This window comes from Microcebus murinus, chromosome 28 (assembly GCF_040939455.1).
Source record: "Microcebus murinus isolate Inina chromosome 28, M.murinus_Inina_mat1.0, whole genome shotgun sequence".
NCBI lineage: Eukaryota > Metazoa > Chordata > Mammalia > Primates > Cheirogaleidae > Microcebus > Microcebus murinus.
Window position 1 is genome coordinate 9112161 of NC_134131.1, and position 25491 is coordinate 9137651.

The window sequence follows — 25491 nt, forward strand, 5'->3', positions numbered from 1 at the left end:
AAATTTCAGATGCTGAAGGTAATAGAGTGGGAAATGGTTGTACCATCACATTGTGGTTTTAGTTCCCACTCACAGTGTAAATACCACAATGCCTCTTGCTGTAGCCATTTTCTTTAAAGGAAACAAGGAATAATATTATGCCTTATCTCCCACATAATGAGTGTTTTTATTGAGACTCACTTTTAGATTTTTTTTCAAGTCCTCGCAGAGAGGGATTTTGAATCTTTTCAATTCCTGCTTTATCCAGGATGTTTGCCAGAAATGTATTTAAAGCAGTGGATGGATTTTAAAAATAAAACAACTTTTAGTATTTGTTTATCCATTTCCAGTATTTTGTGCATTGCCCCAAAATATTGCTGTATTCAATATGGGTTTGGGTCTCATATAGAGAAGGTGGCTCACTTTATCAAATAAAGTATCATATAATTGGCCCTTATGATTTAATTTTTAAAAATAAAATCACATTCACTTCTGCATGGTCAATTAAAAATATAAGAATTTAATTTCATGAGACAATTTTAGATTTGGAAGGACTTTAGAAGATCTGCTGTTGCTTCAATTAATAGACTAGGGAAGAAGAGGGAGATTATAACATTTTCCTTTAAATGACAGAGCTAATTAATAGCAAAATGGTAATACAACCCAGATTTTCTGAATCATGGCCTCAGTGTTATTTCTCCCAGGGAGAGCAGAATGGAGTGTTTAAGAATGTGGGCTCTATAGTTAAACAATGTTAGACTAAAATTTCAGCTATCGTGCATATTAACGAGTTATTTATCTGTAACGCTCTATTTCTTCATCTAGAAAATGGGGTTAATAATAGCATTGACTTTATCAGGTTGTTCTAATAATTAAATAGAAAATAAATATAAAAGTCTCAGCGCAATGCCTGGCAGAGTCTTAGAAAATATTCAGTAGTTGATAGTAAGTCTTTAATTTTTATTGTTGCATAACAAATGACCACAGACATAGAAGTTTAAAATAAGCCACATTTGTTTATCTTTCAAGTTCCATTGGCCAGGACTCTGGCACGTTTTAGCTGGGTCCTCTGCTCAGGGTCTCACAATGCGAGGAGGATCAAAGTTCCAGCTGAGTTACTCCTGATCTGGAGGCTCCCTTTGGTTAAGTAAAGATCTGTTTCCAGGATCCCTCAGTTGGTGGCAGCATTCATTCCCTTGTAGTGTCGGGACTGGGGTTCTCCTTAGCTGTGAGCTAGGGCTGTTCTCAGCACCCAGAGTCTGCTGTCAGGTTCTTGCCACATGGTCCTTTCCAATACGGGACAGCATGACCGTTTACCTCTTCAAAGTAGAGAGAATACTCTCCCATTTGAAATCTCTCCCTTCACAAATGTGGTCACCACCTGTTAAGAGCACACCTGATGAGGTCAAGACCACTCAGGAGAAACTCCCCTATTAATAACTCAAAACCAACCGATATCGGGTCTTAACTCAATCATCTCTGTACAGTAGCCTACTCACAGGAGTGAAATCTATGTTACTCACAGTCGAACCCCACCCTGGGGAGGGTGTTAAACAGGGGATGCACACCAGGGGGCAGGAATTATGGGGGGTCTCTCTCAGAATTCTGCCTTCCACAAAGCATTAATGTTATTGTTAATTATTAAACATTGTTCTTATCATTATATGTTTCTGAGGTTATAATGCTTTTAGAGCATTATAATTAAAGATGATTCTAGGGAAATAGTGGGAAATAACCAAACTGTTTTGGAACCCTTGCTCATGAAGGACTTTCCTTTGTGTCATGCTGTTTGCATGCTCATTTGGTTTTGGATTGCATTATGCATATTTAAAATATACTAAATATTATCCCCCAAAGAATGTAACTATTATAGTGTAACTTCTATACATCTTACCAGGTTCTGAATGAAGAAAAAAGTAGACAGTGATCATGGAACTCAGAACATGATATTCAATATCATGTAATATAATACCTAGCAATTTAAAATTGAATCTTTCACTGATTTTGCTCTAGTTCTAGTTAATGAATGAAGAGACGGGGAGAATCTTTTAAGGGAATAATTGATAAAGACACCTGCAAGTTTTATACATAAATCTGAGTAAGAGAAATTCTGCTTATAATGCTGATATTGTGTTGCCCCTTATTTACACAGTGTCATTATCTAAATATTTTGAAAATTCCAAATAAGTGTATCCTGCTTTTTACCATACAAAAGAAGCTAATGGAAAACCAATCCTCTGACCAGTTATTAAAATGCATTCTCTGTCCTATAAGCTCTGTTGTTAATTTTCTGATACACCTTGAATGTGCCACAAGCAATTTGTAATAGCATCAATTAACATTTGGGAAGTTGAGCATGGCCACCTAGGATATTAAATATTTGCTCCAGGAATGCTAATAAAGTCCACTGACGTTATATTCCCAAAGTGTTTTTTAATAATAAGAGCAAAGTTAAGGGTTACCAGATAAATGAAAGGATATCTATTTAGAGCAGTTTCCTGCAATTCTTTTGATTTTTTTTGTGTTCCCATTTCGGTTCTGAGCTCTCTCATTCATATTTGAGGTCAGAGTTTGGAAACGGGACTTTGAGGGCTGCATCACTAATGATCCCTTAGGAAATATGTCTTTGCATAATCAAAGTCATTGAGGGGACTTTCGTAAGAAAATGAAATGAAAGGATGAATTTGACCTTCCCTCCACTTCTTTATGGGGTCATTGCCATTTCTGTATTTGGGTATTCTTAGATAGCAGAGAAATGAAGTTCTGTTATTTAATTTAGCCCTAGATATCAAATATTATACAGTCTCTTCTATTAGGATAACATGTTGCCAGAAAAAGATATTGTCCTATTTTTAAAAGTTGGTTTAGTACTTTTCTTTTTTAAATCACAATATATTTTGTAGGCAGGTTTTATATTTTTCTGAACATCATACACTACAGATTCTATTAAAAATAAAGTTGGTGTAGTTTTACTAAAACAATGTCATGAAGCATAAGTATTAAGGAAAAAAGGCGGTTTTCCAATTTCAATCAGTTTTCTAGTTGATGTATTTATTTTTCATCTAATTTATTTTATATACAAAAAAACAACTGTTAGGAAAGTGAGTCCATTAAACTCAGTTTCACTGATTGATTTATTTTTATTTCAGCATATTGTGGGGGTACAAATTTTAAAGTTTCAAATAATGCCCTTACCCCGGGCTCCCCCCACAAGTCTGAGCTTCAAGTGTGACCATCTCCCAGATGGTGCACATCTCACTCATTATGTGTGTATTTACCTTCCCCCTTCTTTCCCCTCCCACCTGGCTTATACCCATTTAATGTAATTCCTATGTGTCCACTTAGGTGCTGATCAGTTAATACCAATTTGCTGGTGAGTACATGTGGTGCTTGTTTTTCCATTCTTGGGATACTTCACTTAGTAGAATGGGTTCCAGCTCTATCCAGGAAAATACAAGATGTGCTATGTCACTATTGTTTCTTAAAGCTGAATAGTACTCCATGGTATACACATACTACATTTTATTAATCCATTCATGAATTGATGGGCACTTAGGTTGTTTCCACAGCTTTATAATTGTGAATTGTGCTGCTATAAACATTCGAGCACAAGTGTCTTTTTTATTGAGTGTCATTGGATCTTTTGGGTAGATGCTCAGTAGTGGGATTGCTGGATCAAATGGTAGATCTACTTATATCGCTTTGAGGTATCTCCATATTGCTTTCCACAGAAGTTGAACTAGTTTGCAATCCCACCAGCAGTGTAGGAGTGTTCCTGTCTCTCCACATCCAAGCCAACATCTATTGTTTGGGGACTTTTTAATAAAGACCATTCTTATTGGAGATAAGTGATATCTCATTGTGGTTTTGATTTGCATTTCCCTGATGATTAGAGATGTTGAGCATTTTTTCATATGTTTGTTGGCCATTATTCTGTCTTCTTTAGAAAAGTTTCTGTTCATGTTCTTTGCCAATTTTTTGATTGGGCTGTTTGATTTTTTTCTTGCTGTTTTTCGTGAGTTCTACGTAGATTCTAGTTATCAGCCCCTTATCGGATGTGTAGGATGCAAAAATTTTATCCCATTGTGTAGGTTGTCTGTTTGCTTTCATGACTGTTTCTTTGGCTGTGCAGAAGCTTTTTAGTTTGGTCAGGTCTCATTTATATATTTTTGTTGCTGTTGTGATTGCCTTTTAATTTTGTTTACTTTATTTTGGCCTAATTTAATTCAAATAGTGTATATGTATGTCTGTTTAACCCATGATGATTTCTGCTCAGACTCTGTGTTTTGATTTACATGAATCAGGATATTGCTACATACACATTGATTTAATGAATGAAGACATTATAGATATTAAAAATAACAATATGAAATGATCAAATTTATTTTTCCTTCCAACATAATTAAATGGTAAAAATATACTCTTGATAAAATTTTTGATTATAACTTAATGCAGTATGTCCAGTAGGAAATAAAATGGACTTCGTTTCCAAATGGGTGTTCAGCAAAACATTTAAGCTTTTAAGTCACCTATATTACATTTTTGTGTGACTCTTTTGAAATATTAGTGCTTTATTCATTTTTAACTTTTTTGATATTCCTACTCATGTTTCCATAAATTCTCTGAATTTACATATCAGTAAAAATAGAAATTCTTTTTTTCTATCATTTTTTGCATTTTCATTGACTATGTTTCATACATATGAACAAGAAAAAAATTAGAAGGGATTCATTGGAAGTCAAAGATAGCTTTTCTAATAATGCTTATTTCATAGACTATCACTTTGATTTTACTGGTTGGTTTTGATAATGAAATATATACTCTTTGGGGGGTTAATCTGTACATTTAATATGGTTAATTATTTAGAATCATCTCCACTAGGAAACTTAACTGACATACTAAGAAAGGTGTTATAAATGCTGAACTCTTTTAAGTACATATTAGCTTGATGATCATATTTGATGATTCAGTCATTTGTCTTCCAAAACACTGTAGAATATTTTTTTTCTGAATTCAGCTATACTGTTGTTGTCAAAAGACTTTAGAAAGCCAAATTGTCTCAAAATTTAATACTTACTTGTTTTCAGTCTTTTAACATTTTGTCTTTAATTTTTTATGGCAGTTAAAGCTGTTTTTTTAATTTGCTTTTTCTCTTTTAGAGACTATCACAGTCACCAGGCCAGGTGCAGTAGCTCATACCTGTAATGCCAGCACTTTGGGAGGCTGAGATGAGACAATATCTTGAGGCCAGGCGTTCAAGGCAACATAGTGAGATCCTGTCTTTACAAAATAAATGAATGAATGAATAATAAATAAATAAATAAACAAATAAATAAATAAAATTAGCTGAGCATGGTGGCATATGCCTGCAGTACTAGCTACTTGTGAGGCTGAGATGGGGAAATCATTTGAGCCCAGGAGTTTGAGGTTACAGTGAGCTATGGCTGCAACACTCTACTCTAACCTGGGCGATAGTGAGATCTTATCTCTAAATTTTTTTTTTAAATGAGAAACTATCATATTCACAAAAGAATAGCAGAGAATACATGCAGAGCACCATGTATAGTAGTTGTATGATTACTTTCAGCAATCTAAATGGCCTTTGCAAATAATTTAGGATCCAAAGAATTTTCTTAGAGTCTAGAATTATTAGTTTGACTTTTTTCCAAATTAAATTGAAGTTGTTCAAGGTAAGGAGATAATCTTAAATCTCTCGTCTACTTCGTGCTGTGTGATTTTTGTAACCATATTGAAGAACTTTGTCTATTGTTCATCATTTTTAAAAGTGTTTAAACTACTTCCATTCCTGCTACCTTATTTTTCTGTCCATTAGGTGAAACAGTGACTTTATTTCAGGTAGAAATAATAGTCTTACATTTTTTAGAAAAAAATTTTGATATAGGTTGATGGGATGGTATTTATGAGAGCTGAGACCAGAAATTAAAAAGTTGTGACACATTGTTTTAGTCATCAAAACAAAGAAAAACAGCAAATGATTGATGTTTGCTGCATGATTTATGCCATTAATTCTAGAATTTCCTTTATCTGTCCTCTGATAAATTCTCTGCTAAAGAGCTCTGCCAACCAATTTTTATTTAATTAAATTATTTTCTTGAAACAGAATACAACTTCTTACTACTAATCTCCTTTTTACTGGCATCAGTTTGATTATATCATGCCAAGATTTCTTATTAATTTAACATTTTCAATTATTTCTGCATAGTTGATATGTGTCTTGTTACTTTCTGATGTGTTGATTTAAGAAGTTTCATTGAATATTACCAGAGATTGTCTTATTTCTTGCTGTCTCAATAAGCATTTAGAAAATTATTTCCTGATAAATAATAGGCCTAGGTAGTCATTAGATGAAATATTTTATTTTAGGATGAGCTATTACTTAAGAAAACAATGGAGAATGTTTTAATACCTTTTAAACCATTTATTCCTGCTAGATGCTCTGTATTTGCTCATGTTTGTGAACCTACCACCCATAATTTAATTGGTTCTGAACTTCCTGGATCATAAATGCTGTATTGAATAATTCTACTCAGGCAGCCTATTTCTCAAATTATTTCTGAACACTAATCTTTTATGGATACTTTGAACCTCATGTCTTAGCCTGAGTCCCTGACCTTTTATATTTTAATTTTGATTATTTGATGTTATTTATATGTAGATTTGCTCATCTCCCCCATTGAAATGTGAGGTATTTTTGAGGGTGGATAACTTTTCCATCTTGTCCACCAGTGTTTCCCTGGAACTTAGTGCACTGCTTGGCACAAGAGAGAGTGTTAAAAAAATAAAAGAAGAATACATGCATATATCCCAGCAGGTATTTAGCGTGTACTCTGACACTGTTCCTTTTCATTTATTATTTCACTTACTCCTTACAACCATATGAGGCATAGGTACTATTATCCAAGTGAGGAGGTGGAGACTTACAGAGGTTAAGTAATTCACCCAAAGCTATATTGCACTAGTAAGTTGGTTATTTAGTGATTATTTATTCTCTCTAAATTTCAGGCTTTTTTTTTTTCCCTCCAGAACTCCTTCTTTTAACCATATCTCTACACATTATGTCCCTCCTCCCCAACATCTTTATGGGGATCTGGCCATACGTTTGCTTTTGCCCATAAGCCTGTTTTTTTTTTTTTTTTGTTTATTCAATCTGCAAACACAAATCAGGAATCTGCTAACCAATTGATACGGGGGAAGGGAGAGGTCAGTAAAAATTATCTCTGACGTTAAAGACAATGAAAATATTGTACAGTGCCAGATGTTTTATAAAGTGCCTTTCCTGCGAATTCTTGTGTGGCTATTCCCACATGGCCAGTCTCGGAAAGGAGGTTCAGAGCTGTAAATGTTAAGTGCCACAGGCAAAGAGTCTATGGCTGGTGAGACGTGGGATTTACATCTGGTAGCTTTGTCTTCCATCCCATCCCTGCAGCGTGATGCTAGCAAGAACTACCTTCTTCCCACTCGTCTTTGTTGTTTGTCTGTCCCGCTATTTCTGGGAACTTCGCTCTATCGCTCTATTATTTTCAAGCTTTTTTTTTTTTTTTTTTTTTTTTTTTTTTTTGCTTTGTTCACTGAGATTTCTCCTGATGTCTACAGATTATTGGAAGTTTGTTTTGGTTTGTGAAATATACGCTGAAGCAAGATACTTGGCTACAGTTACAGTTTGTTGTATACCTTAGAGAGCATATGGGCCTCATTTTTTTGTTCAGACACGAGGATAACTATGGCGCCCAAATGGGGGTGGTGTTCACTAGGGTTTGGGGTAGCGGGAGATACACATCTTAGGGTTGTGGTGAGCATTGGGGGGGGGAGGGAATACCCTTTGTAGGGAAAGGCAAAGATATACAATGTAACCAAAAGGTCAAAAAAGGAAAAAAAAAAAAAAGAAAACTTTTATCTGGTGGTGGGCAGATGAGAGGGTGGAGGAGGGGAAGGACATATACTTACAAAATAGGTGCAATGCACACCACCTGGGGGTTGGACACGCTTTATGTTTTGGCAAGGTGGGGGTTGAGGGGAGGAATGGCAGGGGCAATATATGTAACCCTAACAATATTTGTACCCCCATAATATGATAAAAGGAAAAAAATGAGGATAACAATCCTTTTACTTTCTACCATGTAATGTAGCTATAGGACTAAATCAAGGTTTCTCAACTTGAGTGTGTTGATGTTTTAGGCCAGGCTGTCATTTGTCAGAGGAGTCTCTCCTGTGCCTCATATAGGAGGTTTAGTGGCTATCATGGCCTCTGTCCAGCAGCACCTGCCTAGTTGTGACAACCAAAAATGTCTTTAGTCTTTAGACATTGGCAACATTTTCAGCTTCCAGGGAATGCAAAATCACCCCTGGTTGAGAACCTCTGGATTAAGTTATGATAATGAATGTGAACAGTTTTCGTATATTTCAAAAGCATTTTTTAAATTCAGGTTATTGTTAGGATGAGCTTTAAGAACAATAAGAAATCATGATGGTAGATGGGGCAAGCAACAGAAGGGAAAACAATTTACCTACATCGAGGACCCGCGTGGGCCCCTCCTGTTATAGCCTGTGAAAGTTCACTCATAGGGATTACAGCTATGAGTTTCTTGCTGTTGCAGTATTTCAAGGAAAATATTTAATATAATATTGTCTGCTAATAGAACCTCCCATTACAGATTTGAGTTTTCATTGCTTTATGAAATATTTTGCAGCATATTCTCTACCATATGATGAATAATTAAAACTAAATTATACTTGTCAAAATAAATGAACACACCACATTTGGAGATAGAAAAATCCCCAATTTTTTTTTTTTTCTCCACATGGTTTATTGCATGTTATTCTTATTTGTGCTATTTGGTGCTACGAGGTGACTCAAAGTTAATATTCAGAGTTACAGCATTTATACTATATCTGTTTTGACAAACTGAGATCATAGAAGGTGCCAATTAAGTTTAAAGGAATATCATATATGTTGATTTGTCTACTACTTATAGTGTAAAAATTTGAAAATCTCATGAGGCATCCTTGTCTTAATGCCTTGGATATGCTATGTTACTGCTCATGCTGTTATTGTCAACTCTGCCGATATTCATTTATAAAATTTTATTGCATGACATATTATCCATTATTTATGTGATAGGCCTAGGTGATGGTGCTTTGACACACGGGAGAAGGATGTGAGCATTCTCTCTGTCAAGAACTTTCTATGATTTCATTTTAATGTAACTCGCTGCATTTACCATCTTGGATGGAAGCTTGGGCCATCAGCACCAACTATTCCAGGCTGCAGAGTTTCCATTTGAAACAGTTTAAAAATTTTATGGAACAGAGCAAGTGGTGTAAGGCAGGCTTTCCTTAGTGTGCTTTCCTTTCAGTGGAGTACTGCCCAGATGCAGAAGTTAGACATTTAATTTTCAGACAGAACCGTGTACCTTGAGAATGGCTGGACACTTTCCATTTGTACTACTTTTTGTTATTGTCAGAACTGATCAAATAAATCTAGCTGAGTATCTGTGTGTGGGATGCATGTAGAAAGTGATTTTATTTTTGCCCAATAAGTCCCCAAATGCTGTCGTCTTCATTTTATTTTCCTTCTCCCATCTTCAGTGCCTTTTGCAACTTGCCTCACAAATCACATTGTCTCCACTTATTGCCCAGGCTTTTCTCCAGCTGGTAAAATGGATTTTTTTTTCCTCAGCTAGATTCAGAGTTTTCCCTTTTCTTATTCCCTGTATGTTTCCCTTCACTTTTAATGTGAAAATTGCAAATATATTTCTAAACCCTTCTGCACAACACTTTCCATTTACGGAAAACTCACACTATATAAAGTAATGAGAAGAGATATCTAAAATGCTTCTTCTGCTTTCTGCTCTGTTTCTCCAACTGGACCAATTTTTCCAGATAATTTTCCCTTTCTTTCCAATTTTGTCTGCATCATATAATTCAGCAAACTGAAAGCATTTCTTTCTTTCTTTTGTTTTGTTTTTCAGATTCATTCTGTGCTGCAGACTTTTCTAACTGATGAAACACTGCCAAAGCCCACTTGGACATTTTTGCAACTTTATGTAACAGAATAAAAACCTTCATGCTGAGGTAAGGCAAGCAATCTGTGTAGGCTCTGACTGAAAAGAAGAGAGTAGGTGTTACAAGCTTGAACCTGTCTTATAACCTCTCTGTGCTTTGTTCTTGTATGTAAAATGAGAATTTTATCATCTGTCTTTCTCCTGCCCAGAGGATTTTTGAGGTTCACAAATGTGAAATATACAAAGATGTGAAATATATTTGCAGTTCCTTGTTTATTTTACTTTGCAAATCTCCCTTTCCACCCAAGAAGCTATCCTGATAACTAACCCCTCAGATCTAAGATAACTTTAAATGACATTTTTTTTTTCATACTATATTAGTTAGGGTTAGACTTGACTGCAAGAGACCCAAAACCCTTAAGGGCAGACACTTAAATAAGACAAAAATATATTTTTCTCTTTTAATTAAAAGTTGAGGTAAGCAGTCCAAAGCTGCTATGTTGTTCCATAATGTCAGGGATCCAAGCTTTGTCATACATAGTCCTGGTCCTTATGATTGCAGATGGAGCTTCTGTGTCTTAGTCATATTCCAAGCAGTAAAATGCAGAGAAGGTAAAATTATTTCCTTATAAAGAAAGTTCCCATTAGTTGCCATACAACTGCTCTGGTCAATCCTATGGGTCAGTGCTTAGTCACATGGCCACATGTGGCCGCAAAGAAGACTGTAAGATTCAGTTCCTTTTTTTTTTTTTTTTGAGACAGAGTCTCACTTTGTTACTCAGGCTAGAGTGAGTGCCGTGGCATCAGCCTAGCTCACAGCAACCTCAAACTCCTGGGCTCAAGTGATCCTCCTGCCTCAGCCTCCCAAGTAGCTGGGACTACAAGCACGCACCATCATGCCCGGCTAATTTTTTCTACATATATTAGTTGGCCAATTAATTTCTTTCTCTTTATAGTAGAGACGGAGTCTCGCTCTTGCTCAGGCTGGTTTTGAACTCCGGACCTCAAGCAATCCTCCCGCCTCAGCCTCCCAGAGTGCTAGGATAAGATTCAGTTTTTATTCTTGTGGTCACATGCCCTGCTAAAATTTTTGTCTTATGGTAGAAGAGAAAAATTAGCAGTATTTTCCACACAAACATTAATTTTAATATATCCTACATTTTAAAAAAAGAATGTTGCTAGGAAGATTGTGAACTACATGTGGGCAGGGACTATGTATAATAAAAAATTTAGCATTGTAAATGCTAAATTTTGTATTTTCAGCTCTTAGGTTAATGGCAGCACCAAACCAATGAATAAATATTCACTGAAAATATACATGGAGAGATGCTATTTTTGCTAAATGTGACATATGACTAAAAAGAAGACTGATTTTTTTAAAAAAATTAAAATAAATGCACCTAACCATTCCTTTATTTATTCAGTTATCATTGAATATCTTATGGTGCTGGTTAATTATAGTGTTATTTTTCTTTTTAAAAATTTTTTATTGCTATGTAGGCCGGGCGGGGTGGCTCATGCCTGTAGTCTCAGCATTCTGGGAGGCTGAAGAGGGAGGATTGCTTGAAGCCAGGTGTTCAAGACCAGCCTGGGCAACATAATGAGACCATGTCTTTACAAGAAATAAAAATAAATAAATTAGCTGGGTGTGGTGGCATGCACCAATGGTCCCAGCTATTCAGACGGATGAGGTGCGAGGATAACTTGAGCCCTGATTTCTAGATTATAGTAAACTATGATCATGGCATCGCACTCCAGCCTGAACAACAGAAAGTGACCGTGACCCTGTCTCTTACAAAAAAATTAATATATAATAATTGCTGTATGTAATTTTGGGGTGCATGTGATATTTTGATATCTGTATACAATGTGTAACGATCAAATCAGGGTAATTGGAATATCTACAAACTCAAACATTTATTTTTTTTCTTTATATTGAGAACCTAAAAATCTTATAGCTATTTTGAAATATATAATATTAATGTTATTGTTAACTATAATTCCCCCTATAGTACTATTGAATATTAGAGCTTATATGAATATGAATATTAGAACTTTTATCATGAAGGGATGTTGAATTTTATCAAATGTGAAAGTTGTTTTTCTTATAGTAGCCACTATAATGTAACCATTTATTAAGATGCCTTTTGGATTCTTCTTGGAAAATGAGTTTCAGGCTTAAGTTTCAAAACACATAGGGAAATAATTCTATTCACTGCTGTTTTTTCTTTCTAAGCCTGCTTTTTTTTTTTTTTTTTTTTCATATTTTGCTCTGACAACTTTTTAAGTCTTCCTAAAAATCAAATCTACCCCCACAGGATAGAGATTTGGTCTCCTTGGCGGATTTTTGAGTAAGGTCTATGGGGCTCCCATACATCTGAGACAAGGAACCTTCATGTGCTGGATCAAATTAATTAAATGTTTCATTTAATGTGCACTGTAATTGGAGAATTTATAATGCCTTCTATGCAAACTCATTCATGGTAAAGAACAGCATTGCTATTCTGAGTGTTTTAGAAATGTCACAATATTGGACTCTTCTCAGAAAGATTTCTGAAGAGTTCTTGGGAGGGGAAAGGCAATGACTGTACCAGCAGCTGCCACCACAGTCAAGCAGTTAGTTTGCTTGGCTTGGGATTTTTAGCTATCAAAAGTGTATGAGTTCTCCAATGCTAAAAGCAATGGCAAAATTGCTAAAGTTGCTTTTATTGCTCTTCAAATGTGAGCAAACAGTACTGTGATTCAATTTATTATAATAGAATTTTAAAGAGAACCAAATTAAGAATTAAATGCATTTATTGGCATAGTTCCGTCAAAGAAAAAAAAAATATGGAGCCAGGGGAATTTGCCTTTCAGGGATGTGGAGTTTCTAGTGAGTGAACTTGGCCTGTGTCTAAAAGATAGCATTCACCTCCTTTCCTGGTTCCTATGCCAAATATGACTGTGATACGTAGAAATTTAGTGTAGCAACCATTGAAAGAACCATTTCCTGAGGTGATGCTTCCTTTTACTCAAGAAATAAGTAGGTTCCCTTTGAATTGACCTGTGTGTGTTTGGAAAAGAGGCATAAATATCTCCTCTTCTCATAGGAAGAGCACTATTTCAAAGAGCCATTTTCTTTTCTAACAAAGAAATTCATGCTGGAGACAAATCAGCAATTTCACAGCTGGTTTGTGAAATCCTGAAATGATGTATACAAATCAAAGCAGGAGAGATTCATTTGGAATGAAAGGAATATTTGAATTGCATCCCAATTTCCAATAGGATATTGTTTCACGGCCCTACGATATTATAAACATGCCGTGTCTGCTATACATGACAATCATATTTCATCTGCGACTCATGAACTTTATAAGACAGTGGCAATTTGAAAGCGTAGAATTGCAAGATTGGGTGGGACTATCTCCTCTAATCCATCTCTTCTCCCTACTTTTCCCACTCCCAGTTGACCGTGCTAACCTCCCTCTAAGACATTTCTCAACAGCTACTTGAAAACACCCACTGATTCCTAAGGTAATCGATTATATTGTCAGTGAGTATTGGATTTTCTTATGCACATTGAAAAAAATGCCACTTTATTGGTTTTGATTTTGCCACCTGGAGTCACAGCAGGGGACTTTTCATCCTTTTATCTTATACATCGCAAGCTTTTCTTCCCATACATAGCAGTCCTTAAACATTCCCATATTGTAATCATTTCCTCTGGAATCCTGTTGACTCTTGTGCTAGGGTTGTAGCAATGGAGGTGATGAGAAGTGATCATATTCTGGACATACAGCATGGGCAGTTTGAAGGAATAGTCTATAGGAATTGGTCACGGAAAGGATACAGGCTGTGAGAGAAAGAGCAATCAATGTTTTGGCCTGAACGCATTTTACTAACATACGTTGAGCATCCACTAACTGTTCAGTCTACTTTGTTAGGCATTAAAGCACAATTAAATGTACATTTAGATAGTTGATGATACAGGTAGGGCTGCTCTGTAAGACTAAGAGAATGTTAGCTAGGCCTCTTCTATGGCTAGAAAGGGCGAGGGTACCCTTGCTTTCTACCCTCATGCTTTGACTTGAGAGAACCTCAGGATTAGAGAGTTCACCCTCAGTTTTAATTCTAAAAATATACTTTTGAGTATCTAGTATTTACATGAGTGTGACTTTACAGGACTGAGAATGAGAGTCTGATTAATTACCAGGAGCAACATTTTCAGTTCAGAGATGTTATATCCCAGTTACTGCCATGAAATTTTAAGCTCCATGGGAGCAGAATTTGATTCTTTTATTGTAGTATCCGTTGCATAATAGGAACTCAGTAAATGTGGCTGCACTCTTGTTAAACTGTAGTCTCGGTCTCTGTAGTGGATTTGTTATATGGATTAAATCCTAGTTAATGTGCTCTATCTCTATCTATCTATCTGAGAGAGGAAAATAATCTATCTTGGAAATCTCAGTTTTTTAATAACATTTTCTGTACCTCCCTTACCTCCTTTCTCAGCCACATGTGTGCAAATAGCATTATATCTGAAGTTAAAATGTACAGGATATAGGTTAAGGGAATCTTTGCTATGTTTTACCCTTCAACTCTTGTCTCTGGAGTAATAGCCTGTTTCTCCACTTTTGTTTATATGTGAGAAGAGGAAAGTAGGTGATAAACAGGTTTCTTCAACTACCCACAAGGTAGCATGGATTTGCAGGGAATTCTTAGCACCACCGTGACAGATTAACTATATAGGAATCTTTCTAGACAGTAGAATGGTGGTTACCAGAGCTGGGAAAGGTAGCAGGGAGAGGGAGACGAAGTGAGGATGCTTAATGGGTGCAAAAATATAGTTTAGTTAGATAGAACGGACAGTATTTGTTGGCACAACAAAGTGACTATAATCGACAAGGGAGGGCATAATTTAAAATAATTAAAAGAGTGGAGTTGGAATGTTCCTAACACACACACAAAAAATGTTGAATGCCTGAGATGATAGATGCCCCAATTACCCTGGTTTGATTAATTCATATTGTATGCCTGTATCAAAACATCACATCTACCTTATAAAGATATACAACTATTATGTATCCTTAATAATTAAAAATATAGATTTAAAAAATAGGCATCTGTCTAAATGCCTGATGCTCTGATGCATTAGTTGCCCTGCCTGGGAAAGAGCAGGGCTGCCTTGACATATAAACCCAGGCTGAATTCCAAATGTGGATATGTCCCCCAAACTAGCAAAATTTTCAAAGGTGTGCCCTTCAAAGGAGAGCAGAAGTAAACTGTACACTAAAAGAATTAGCACTCAGAGGCCTTTGTTTAATCAATGGTTAGTTTGGTGGTGATTGCACAAATTCACTACATTAAATTTAATCAAGGGTTGTTTCTGGCATGTGGGTGGCAAGCTTACTGATTAATTCATTTATATTCTTGCAATAAGATATGTTCTCCTGGATGAATTTCCACAGTTTGGCGACTCCACAGTATGCATTTCAGCATCTCTAAATGGCTGCTTTGTTCACAGTCCCGGAGCTTAAGTCATGCTGGGTGCTGGGTACTGATTAGCTTACTAGAGTAAGAATGACAGACAGGAAATGGCACCATTTTAGTTCATCTTTTGGAGGAACATCAAAAGAACAATTTAGGTGGCCTTAAATACTTTAGGATTTTATTGTCACCCTTTCGAGTTGCCTTAAGAAATCAATTAGGAGCGGTAGGGCAGATCATGATAAAACGAGGTCCTTCACAGAATTATACCTTTCTTCAGTGGGGTTCTGAAATTGATTCAGTATACCTATGTCTGTGATGGAATAGATTGCATTAAAACTATCATTTTGCAGCAGAAAAGAGACCCTATCAATTATAGAGTCTAATCCCTTATTTTAAAATATGATGAAAATGAGTCTCAGGAGTTACTGACTTTTTTAGCTGGAAAAATAGTTTGTAGTAGAGCTTTGAACTCAGGACTACTAGTTTTCTTCCCAATGCTCTTTTTATAGTCAGTGTAAAGGGTGTGGCGGGGGGGGGGGGGGAGAGGGGGAGAGTGGAGGGTTGTTCCTAGACAACTAGGTATAAAAAGAAGCAAAAGAATACGTGTGGTGTATATGGGATCGCCTTGTGTGAACATATCACTTGGCTTTAAGTGTGAAGTGGACAGGAACACCTGTTATGACCTATGGGGCCTTATTTCCCTACATTTTCAGAGATACTTTGCAGAAGTATTCCTGGGAAAGATTGCCTGAAATGTCTGTTAGTCTGCTTCATGTCTGTGTGCTCACAGACATGATGACAAGGAGAAGGGAGCATGTTGTTTGTTGTGGTCATTTTCTAGCAGGAACCGTGTGATTTACTTGAGGAAGACTGCAGGCTAGTGTTATAGGATATGGATCTCAGAACTACCCAGGAGAAATACATTCCTCTGGAGGGTCCTGGAGGGTGGAGAAGGCCATGGCTCAGTGCCTTCTATTCTGCTCATTTCTCATAGTTCAGCTGTCTCCTGGAATGTGGTTGTTTAGTATGCAAATCAGCAATCATCACCTGCATGGTGAGGCCTTAGCTAGCTCACAGGTTTGTAGGCTACTGTTGGTACCTGTTCCCTCCTCAGGAACTATCTCCAAGGTTGAACATCTGTTTTTCTTTCTATAAATCTGAATATTAATTAGGCTACTTCTTATGAACTTAGGGACCTCTTTGCTTTTTGGTGACACGTGGCAGAAAGAATACAGATGGTTAAAAAAGGAAAGCAAGGTAGGGAACAATGGCTGGAGACACATATATGGTGTTTCCCCTACCGTAGTTCCCACCTTGTGGCCCTTTATTAATTTTATAAAGGGTGGTTTCAAGTGCTTCTGGGTGTGGTCGACTGATACTCTACAGCTGAATCGCCTGGTGGGACCCCCACCTACAGAAGGTTTCTAAGAATTGTGAGGCAGCTTTCTCTGACTTGCCTTATATCTACATCTGAGATCTATTCATCAAAAAACACATTTTTGTGATCCAGAATCATCTCATTTCATTACTTTCTATATCAGAAATTTAAATAGTAAGAAACCAAGACATTATACAATAAATACTAAAAAAATTTATTAAAATTATGGTTTTTGAAGACTCTTTGGAAATGTGGGAACATGTTCACAAGATGTTAAATAGAAAAAAACAGGTTAACAGGTTGCAAAACAATATTTCAGTATGATTCTAAATTTGTAATCATCACAGAATTTTATAATCATGAAAAATGTTATTAAAATATTATAATCCTATGATAAATTTTAATGAGTACTTTCTTGATTTGCCTTAACATTCTTTAAAATGAAAATTGCTTTACAGATTTTTTACTGATTATAAAAGTAATAAGGCTCGTTATAGATATTATAAGCAAAATAGAAAAATATATTAATATAAAGATTCTTAAAATCATCCACAATCTCACTTTTCCTTACATGGCCTTACTAAGCTTTTTTTTTTTTTTAAAAAAAAAATCTTTCCTCTGGATACTTATTCATGAATTTCTGAATGTACCACTTTTCTCATTTTACTAAATAGAGCTTATATTATCTCCTTTTCCCATTGAACAGTATTTCATGGACACCTTTCCATTGCCAAAATACATTGATCTCAATCATTCTAATGATCCAGTCTATAGAATAGATATATGACAATCTCTTACTGATGGACATTTATAGTTTGTTTGCCTTTTATAAGTTGTACATTAAAACTACACCATGATAAACATCCTTGTGCATACCATTTTATGCTACCAAAATAAATGTATGAAAATACTTCCAGTCAAATTTTAAAATAAAAACCTCATGATTGTTCTAATTTACTCTTCTTTGATGATTGAGGTTGAGCACTTTTCATAGGGGTATTTGGGCCATTCAACTTAACAGTTGTATCCGTAATTATTCACTGTAAGATTGTTGAGATGAATGTGATTAAATGATTAGTCATTTATTGGAAGGAGTATTGTGAGGGTATCAGAAACACTTAGAGAGCCCCCACACACACATTTTTTGTTTTTATAAAACCACATTCCTGCCCTGAGGAGGAGGTGGTGCTTGCACTCTCAGATATTGCTTTTGCAATATTGCATGGTCAAATGAAAGGACACCACTGGAATCACATTCCCATCAGTTGTAGAGGAAGGGGCTGAGACTATGTCCCCAGGAGACCGATGAAGCTCTGTCAAAGTGCCCTGTCATGTCCTTTTATGTCTCCTCAGGGTTAAACTGTGTGTTCCCCAAACCAGATATCCCTGCATCTTTGAGGGTGGGCAGGGGAATTGTTTCCAAAGATATCGATATAAGATGTAAAGTTCTCTCTTAGATTACCTAAACTGGAAGGAAAGATAAAGTAAACCCAGAAACTTTCTTTGTGGTCAGATTTTCCTGCCATATTCAAAAGCTGGAAGTCAGACAGTGACTAGCTTTTGAGATGCCACCCAAAAGTTGATACTTTAGTACAAATCATTTTTTGAAATACAATAAATGGCGGTAAACCGTGACACTTTAAAATTGTTTACAGGGTTATTCAATGTTCACTTAAAAATAGATTGTTTTTCTGTTGTGCCGAGTTTTCGTTTTATAATTGACTGTAAGTGTAATTTACTGAAGGTGGTCAGTTTCCCCTTTTGGCCTATTCTGCTTATCTGTATCTTTTCCCAGTGAGGTGATGAAAGGCCCCAACTCAGCTTGCTTTGCAATGTAAGCAACAGACATATTGATAAGATGTGTCCCCTGTGTTGGTTTCCTTGTACTGTCAATGTCTTATGTACAGACATTTAACTTTACCTTTTGGTCTCATTTGAGGCAAACCACCATGCATGGTGAGCGATTTGAGCGAGTCTTTGGGATGATTGTTACACAGGTGGAAACAGGGTTTTCTTGGTTGGAAGTCAGTCGCCTGAATCTTCAAGTTTGTTTTTCCTAAAAGTTTATTGACCATGCCTGCCTGATAAAGGAAATCTTTGGCATAATAGTGGGAAGATCTTCCTCCCACTTGTGTATTTTCCTCTTAACACAGTGCTCATATATATTGCATCAAAAACAAAAACCTGCTATAAACATTTGAGTGCAGGTGTCTTTTTTGTAGAGTGTCATTGGATCTTTTGGGTAGATGCCCAGCAATGGGATTGCTGGATCAAATGGTAGATTCACTTGTATCGCTTTAAGGTATCTCCATATTGCTTTCCACAGAGGTTGAACTAGCAGCACAATTCATAATTGCAAGGCTGTGGAAACAGCCCAAGTGCCCATCAATCCAAGAATGGATTAATAAAATGTGGTATATGTATACCATGGAGCACTATTCAGCTCTAAGAAACAATGGTGATATAGCACATCTTACATTTTCCTGGTTAGAGCTGGAACCCATATTATTAAGTGAAGTTTCCCAAGAATGGAAAAACAAGCACCACATATACTCACCAGCAAATTGATATTAACTGAACAGCACTTAAGTGGTCACATAGGTACTACAGTAATAGGGTATTGGGCAGGTGGGAGGGGGAGGAAGGTGGGTATATATATATACATAATGAGTGAGATGTGTACCATCTGGGGGATGGTCATGCTGGAGACTCGGACTTGTGGGGGGAAGGAGGGAAATGGGCATTTATTGAAACCTTAAAATCTGTACCCCCATAATATGCTGAAATAAAAAAAAATAAAAAAAAAAAGAAATGAGAAAAACAAAACAAAACAAAACCTAAATGTTTGTGGGTAATCCCAGATGAGTTTTAATTATGATTTGATATAAAGATTGTAACTACCTCTGCCTTTCTGATTTCATGGTAATTAAATCTTGATAAAGGTTAAAAAAAAACAAAAACCTGGGCTTATAGCGTAACATACCTGGTTTTAAACTGTGGCTCTGCCATTTGTTATCAACTTTCTGAATGTCAATTTTCCCCATGTAAAATAGGGATAACAATATCTGTCTTGATGTATTTTTTTCAGATAAGGTAAGTAAGAAGTAAAGAAGTAAGCATCCCCTAGAGACTGTGAAAGAGAAAACAACCCATTTGGGATCTTAGGGAAGTGGTTGCACACTTTTCTATTCTTTCCCCAATCTTCAAAAAGGCCCAGGCCATACCCACATCTCCATCCAGAAATCAAGATATCATTCTAGACATTATTTGTTCTTCAAATCTGTAATATTTTCGGGATCTATGTTTGTTTACTTTTCTTTTCACCAAACCTAGAGAAGTACTGTTATTTACTTTAATTTTTTTTTTTTCTGGGGCTCGCTACTTACCTTTCTCTCTTATAGATAAATGCTGACAATGAATCGTATCCTATTTCCCTTTGATTAAAGCAGTCTCTAGTGAAATTCTCAGCACATTAAAAAGTCAAGTTTATGGGCCTTGACCAAAGAAGGCTGAATATGTATCCCTAGGGAGGGAGGGAGGGAGGAGAAATTTGGGAGAGCGGGAGGGAAGCCATGTGACCCGAGGAGAAGGAATTCCATACATGAAAACTAAGTTTACTGTCAAGCTTCCTAATGGAAATATTAAATATTATCGGTATCCATAGCCCATATTCCTACAACATGGCTGGTTAATTGTTGTGGTTAAAACACAATGCTAGGAATTCAAGAATGGGGACTGTCCCCTATCTAAGTGCTGGTGCTCCATCTTCAAAATGTATCATGGGGCACAGGGATGAGGGGTGGGAGGGTCTGGAAGGTGTGGATGAATTAGTACAAATCCAAATATCTGACTTGACAAGCAACTCATAGTGCAGGCATATCTTATTTATTCCATGGAGAGATTAGGATTTACTCCCTAGGGAGACTAAGGTGAGAATATCAGATTTGCCTGAAAATTCTGCATGGACATCACCAATGTTGCCTGTTTATCAGAGTCACTATAATGTTTAGTGCTGTAAGTGGTTAATTATGAACTTATCGACTGAATACTTCCATATAAACAGAGCTATGCAGTTGTCACAGTGAATACTCTTTACACGTAGACATTTGGATAAACCAGTGTCTAAATCGTGTTTTATACATTATATGAAAAAAGCCCAATATTATACCAAGAGTATGCCTTTTATGTGCTAACTGAATCATGTCCATTAGATATTGCCATAAGTATCTTTTATCTGCACTACAGAGTCATGTTATATACTAAAACTTAAGTCACTTGAAAGTTTTCTATGATAGTATCCTAAACTTTCTATTCTCTGATTGTTCCTTACTCTTCTCTCATGGATCATTATTTCTTCTGAATATTGTAGCCATTATTAATTATATGCCATGAATTTCACAATTATATATAATTTTATGTTTTTATGGTTTTGATCAAAAAATTAAATCTTAATTTGAAAGATTAGAAATATTGAATGAGTATAAAATCATCAATAATCCTAACAGTTGAAACTAATAATTTGAAAAATACTTTTATGTATATGTACATAAACTTTTAAATGTTGAAAACATATATATACATATATACATAAAAGTAAACATGCTGAGTTTGTATCATAGCTTTTTAACATCATCTGCATTATTGTTTTGAATTTCTATTTGTCTGATTTATTATCTTTTTAAAATTTGTCATGATGAATCAATTAAATGATGAGTATTTAGAAAGTAGGGCTCTTCTATTTTTATGATCCACCCACCATAATGCAATGCAAATGAAAGTTCTCAAATAGCTTTTGTTGTGAAATAATATGTTGGCCACTTTCTGAATAATTTGCTCTTTTGAAGTCCTTTTGGTCTACAAATATGGTAAGATAGTATAGATTAATGCAGTTGCTTTTAAAGAATTCATGTACCTCAAATATCAAACTATGTCTTGAAAAAATATTACACAAATAAACTGGCAGCAATATTGGAAAAAATTGGTAGATTTGGTAAAAACAGACCAAAAAAGCAATAAAGGAGGAGGGAGCTATGTGTTTTACAAACCACACATTTTCACCAGGGGAAATTTAAGGAGCTGTAAGGGTTCATAAAGTCATGGTACCCTGAGTCACTTGAGAATATGATATTTATCATTTCATTGTTTCTCTCTTCCTGTTAAAGAAAGGTAGTGTAGACTTATTCTTAGCAGACTATCAGCCAGGTTAATAATGAGCAACATGTATGTTTAGTAGGTTTTTTAAATATTAAGAAAATGACCTTTAAAGGTAAAGCACATGTAGACTGTTGCTTAGTTCAAAAAACATTTTATGGAGATAAACAAAACTTCAAAACTTCCCACTCAGTAGCTTATTGAAAAATAAGAAAGGAATATAGTTTTCAGCAGGCTCTGTCTGCCATAAAACATATTCCCTTCTACAGTTGTTTTTATTGTTTTTTTGCTGGTCTCCCTCTCTTGCCTGTGTTCACAGCTGGGCATTATTGTACACCTTTCAGGGTCTTTGTGTTGAATATCCCTATGTGCAACACACATATTCATAATTACTCAGCTTCCCCTCCTGTCTCCATTGTTATATGGAGCTAATATTACATATGATTTTGCTTTTCTCCTCCTCCTGGTTTGTCCTTTTCACCCTTGGGAAATACCGATTCTCCTCCATTGTAGGTGAGATGCACCTACATGGCTCATTTATGCTTACTTACTTCTTGTTTGGAGACTCAGCAAGTTTAGCACCATGATATTTATTGAATTTATCTGTCAATTTCTTCTTCCTTGCATGGCTGACTAATTCAGTGAAATCAGCACAACACTAGAAGCACACGGGATAATGGCTAAAATTTTTTTGAACAGAAAATTATAAACCAAAAATAGAGGTTAGATTTGAGGATGAATCCCTTCAGAAGGTGGCAACTTTTTAAGTTTGTGCAGGACTTTCTAAATGAATATGGCAGCAGACCATGACCTTCTAATGAACTACCACTCAGCTTTTCATAAGACATTTAAGAAGATACACAAAAAAAACATGAATTGGGAACAGGGTTGTAAAATAAAAAAGAAAGGAGCTTATAATAGGCAGAAACTTCCCTCCAAACAAACAAAGAAACAAAAAAGTATAATCAATAAAGAAATAAAAATCAAGATGGCCTCATTTTCTTCATAGCACAAAATATTAAAATTCAATAGTTTTCATGAATGAGTTAGTCTTTGGAATTGGCTCAGGACATGCACTCTTGGTCTACACATCCTACTGAACAGGAACACATTAGCTGGCCATTGATAAGGGAGAAAAGTAACTGTCTTTTACTCTTTGTGAACTTGGAGCTGCTTATAGTCATAGCTAGGATCTCACTGGCCTTTCTGCACCAAGGTCAGTTCCTGTTGTTCTGCATGAACACAGAAACTACAAATCTACACACTACAAATGTAACAGTTAGTTTTAGATCAGTGGTATGGAGAGGTACACATGCTTAGTGTTGAAAGAGAAATATTGTGCATGCTGTATACATGTGGAAGTTTCTATGCTGTTCAGAGAAGAACTTTAAAACATCCTTATGGCATAGTAGTTAAAAGAAAGGATGTTAAATATATGTGATGGTTTTGAATTCCAAGACCTCCATACCTAACTCTGGAAACGTTTTCAAACTTCTTTGTGCCTTAGTTTTCTCATTTGTAAAAAATGGGCATGCAACTCTTCATAGTAATCTTATTGTGAAGATTTAAAAGTAAGAACTAAGTACAGTGTCTGGTACATGTAGTAAGCCCTAGATGGATGATTTCCACTACTATCATTTATCCTCAATGAATTCATTATTTATCCTTGGTGGCTATTATACCACTGCTGTTATTTAGTTAGGCTTAGAAAGAAATGGCTCCCTGTTAGCTTTGAAGATTGAACTACCATACCATGTCCATCAAGTTCAAATTCAAGTTTAGATCTGACAATTGAAGGTGCCAATCTACAGTGATTATCTTCTGTGTGAGCAAAATGCCTGGGCTAAGTAGATTGCCCACATGATCTATGTAGAAACAAACAAAACAAAACAACTGAAACTAAAAGAACATCCAAATGAAATTATTGATTCAGGAGAGGATTAAGAGTTAATAAATTGGATGATGAGGAGCTGAATAATTGTACAATGTCCAGGTAGAACTACTCACGTAACTTTCTAGTCAAAGGAGAAGAAGGCACAATGGTGGAATCAGACTGTTTTTACTCTAATCCAGTAGTTGGTCAGTACTATATGCCTCCAAAATATAATGATATGATGCAAAATATAATATACGGCATCCACAATGTGGTATACTCAAAAACGTTGTTCTAAGATCAGATCATTAGGAGATACAGCGGCAGAAGAGCAAGCTAGATACCATCACATGGACACAGTCAGACAAATGGCAAACATAAGACATTTTTCAGGACAGCAGGCTTGGCCTCTTCCACAAGTTGGTCTGGAAAAACGGACTACACTATATTAAAAGAGACTAAAGAAACAAAATCATGTGCAATGCTTGGTCCTGAATTAGATATGTATTGTTTCAAACCAGATGAAAAGAAAACTTTTGACAGTGGTGCCTGTTTTTATAAACCAGGATATGCATCGTAAAAAATAAAGCAAGGCTTTGTTAAAATATTCTCAGATAAGAATTGCAACATACACATTTTTATGAGCTGTAAATGTTCTCGACATCTTTGATCAGGTCTTTTTGAACATGAGGTAGAAGTATAAAACTGATCAATCAGCAGACATTTATAAGCATAGGTAGGTGGGTCCTCTTGACTAAAAGAATATTTCAAGAGTTGTTTATTATGATTATTTGAAATGTAGTTATTATAAAACAAGAGTAAAAACATTAATCACTGCCCCGCTCTTTTGTTTTCTTATTTTATTTGCTTCTACCTTTCGGACCCAAGTTGTAAAATCTTGATTTACCTTTGAGGATACAAATGAAGAGAAATGCTCTTTGCCGCAGTTCCCACAGCTAGTGGCAGCTGAAATTGAAATGCAGCCAGCCTAATTTCAGAAACCATGCACTTATCCAGTATACTATAGGGTCCTCTGCTATTGTCCTCCTATAAAATACATCACCACAACCCTAGAGAACACAGCAAAATACCAAAATAAGAAAAGAGAATCCGGACTTTACTATTTTCCATGGAAAAACTCCACCTGCTTTGCCTGCTTTCTTTGTCAGCTTTGAGAACTTCCGTATGAAGTTTTGTACTTAGAGCCCCAACTCCTGAAAAACTGTTCCAAATGCCTTAACACCAGTTAATTTAAGTTCCTGACAGAAGTTGGAAACATTATGTGAATGACACACATAGTTTTTGTTCGGATCACCTGGGGAAGGCATGTCACGCTGGCATCAACCTCCAGCAGAGTCTCAGAGTGACAGAAGCAGCCGTTCAGAGGAGGCACCTACTCGCTCTGTTAGTGAAAAGTTGAGATTTGGATGGCGTTTTCTACACCCTTGACAGTTCGTGACATGCTGATGGGATGGAACAGACTGCATTCTGAAAGTTGGCTGTGACCTAACAAGCAAAAAGTTACACAAGTCATTCCTGGTCACAGGAGAGATTTCATAACCTCGTTTCTGAAAGCTCTGATAATCACTAGCTTTTTGTGATTACTGGATGCGCCTTTT

General features: G+C 35.9%; 1 protein-coding gene across 1 annotated transcript in view; it reads left to right on the forward strand.

Moving 5' to 3' along the window:
* CNTN4 (contactin 4) overlaps positions 1-25491 on the forward strand; it is an 872298-nt gene that overhangs the window by 135877 nt on the left and 710930 nt on the right. The window contains exon 2 of the mRNA XM_075998444.1: positions 9969-10071. The gene's annotated coding sequence lies outside the window, so the exon portion shown is untranslated. The remainder of the gene's footprint in view (positions 1-9968; positions 10072-25491) is intronic.